Here is a 2,758-nt window from a genome sequence, read left to right on the forward strand (position 1 = left end):
AGTAAAAGCTCCAGATTTGTTTTGGAAGCACATATAATTGGTGTGATTGACAAGCATGTTACAACAAAACCTTAACATCATCCTGAATTTTTATAAAAGCTTCTTAGTTTTGAGCATTAGAAAAAAAATGTATCATGAACACAAATAAACAATTAACTTTAATGCTTTTTAATGACCAAGCCTTGCTGAACACAATTTACCAGACTTAGGTATTTTAAGGTTCTCCCAATTCCTATATAGTGAAATCAATGCCAGACTTTTTACTACAAGAATAAGCCAATGCATTATCACAAGAGACTTAGAGGCTTTTGTCCCTTACCTTTCAAGAATAGGAGAAAAACCTCATTTTATTTAAATAGCCAAGTTTTAAATGGATCGTTTTTATACTGAAAAGAATAAACCATTTTTATGGCTTCATACACAAGACCAATACTCAAGTACAATACAAGCTTCTTACCAATAACAGTTGGTTCAAGGTCAACAAATATTGCCCGCGGCACATGTTTGCCTGAACCAGTCTCATTGAAGAATGTTCCAAAAGATGAATCTGACGGAGGGATGTTATCTTTAGAAATTACCCCGTCAGGCTGGATTCCATGCTCTAGACAGTAAAGCTCCCAGCAGGCATTTCCCATCTGAACACCTGCTTGGCCAATATGTATAGAGATACATTCCCTCTGAAATGCAAGAAATCAGTGTATCAGACCAGTGAAACCTATTTTATGCCCTAATTGACTAGCTGTCAAAATAAAAAACCAAAGAGTCATAGAATGATGCATTTTTATACTTTACTAATCCATTAGGCCACCGATTCATTGCTTGTCAAACTTTGGGCTCCCATGCCTTACTAAAATTTCATGCCATGGGTGTATACCATGCTGTAGTCTCATACATCCAAGTTAAATATTGCAAGCTTTGAAAAATGACATGGAGTGTTAGGTGATATATTGGAAGCCCCACATTGGTTTGCATATAATGATTGAGCATTTTAGGTGCCAAGATTTGTTGGTTTCAGATGTTGCAGGGAAAGCAAGTCTTTTTACAGGAGTAGAGCTCATCTTTGCATGAATAATTTTGCACAGAACCATCCCAGATTCAGCCATAAAGTCAGCTGCATATTATACCCCATATCCTACATCACTGACCTGACACACAGGTATTTGCATGCCTGATAACCCTACACATCTTTGAATAAGGGGTTACTGTAGGATAAAATTTTCAGTTACTATTGCTTTATTAATTGGACAAAATCTGATTTGCCTATATGTGGCAATCACTCAAATTCAAACTGCATTAAAGCAGAGGGAAATATTGAAGGACAATCATGACCCATTTGGTGGAAGTGGATAGGTTATGGCTTACAATATTCTTACCATTTGAATAAAGGTATTTTGGCATTAACATTTAAGCCTAAAACAAAAACTATTTACACTACATTGCACATATACAACTATATAAATATATCAAAGCTGCAAAGTAACATGTAGCACTTTGTGGATTAACTTTAATACAATTAAATCTCAAGCATTATATTTATCCTACATACAGTTTCCAGCTATACACAGAGCACATCTTCCCTGCACCAACACTCACCATCTTTAACTTTTCTCTTCCTACAAACCTGCTGAAAAGAGACCAGACATTACCAGTTACCTAACCCCATCAGCATTTAAACTATCCCAGCTTTGGAAAGTGGGAGGTCTCACATAATTAAAGTGCAATTTACCTGAAATTAAAGCTTGGTAGGATAGATTGCTTTGCACTAAAAGGGTTCATGCACATTGATTGCAATGCACTACCATGTGTCTGTGGTTTTGTGGTGTTACAAATAGTGCATGCACCTGTTTTTCTGTCTTAATTTAAAATAAAGATATAAATTGTTTTAGACATTTTTCCACAGACAAATGATAATAAAAATATGGGTCGGTATGAATTTTTCTTATTTTTGCTTCAGCTTTAATGACCATCCACAACAAATAACTGAATGAGGATTGCCCTGTTTCTGTTTTTATTTTCTGGGCTGAAAATTTGTGCAAAATCACAGAAGTTGTCTTTGGCAACCAACCAGTTTTATATATCTTCAGTAGTGTCATTGCCATGTGTAAACTGCTTTGTTAAAACATAAATCCTTCCAAAATCAGCATTTCCCAGGGACTGTAGTATGAAAATATCTGTGTCACACCAATAAAAATGGCCAGCCTACATTTTTTATTAACAAGGTGAGAAGATCTTGGGAATAAAGCCACTGTCAGAATGATTGGTACATAGGTAGCACTCTTGGGATTCTGCAGTCCTGCAGTTGGTATGTTTTACTCATCTTTGCATGATCCCCTTGGAGCACTTGAAACACAAAATAGAAGGAAAAAAATATTATGCTCAAAATATGCATTAGTATATCGATACACTAGAGAGATTAGGCTGTAAAGTTATTTGGGGATGTGGATTGTATATTATAATATATCTGTACTGAGGGGGATTGTCAGATATACAAATAAGTAAATAAATATATATAAAAAAATATTGAAAGCATTACCCAAAAAAGGTGACAAATTGATGATATGAGCACCTACTAGCCTAATGCTCAATGATTGAACAAAATATGTTTTATATGTAGGTATATTTTTTTTTGTTTTGCCACTGGTAGTAAAGGGGTTAAAGTTTGCACTTCCTCTCCCTCTAATTTTACCTGAGGCTATACTTCCTCTCAGGTGGAAACGCAAGGCTACTTAATAAATGGTGTAGTGCAGGAAGCACCTGG

The sequence above is a fragment of the Pyxicephalus adspersus genome, chromosome 2 (genome assembly GCF_032062135.1).
Source record: "Pyxicephalus adspersus chromosome 2, UCB_Pads_2.0, whole genome shotgun sequence".
Classification (NCBI taxonomy): Eukaryota; Metazoa; Chordata; class Amphibia; order Anura; family Pyxicephalidae; genus Pyxicephalus; species Pyxicephalus adspersus.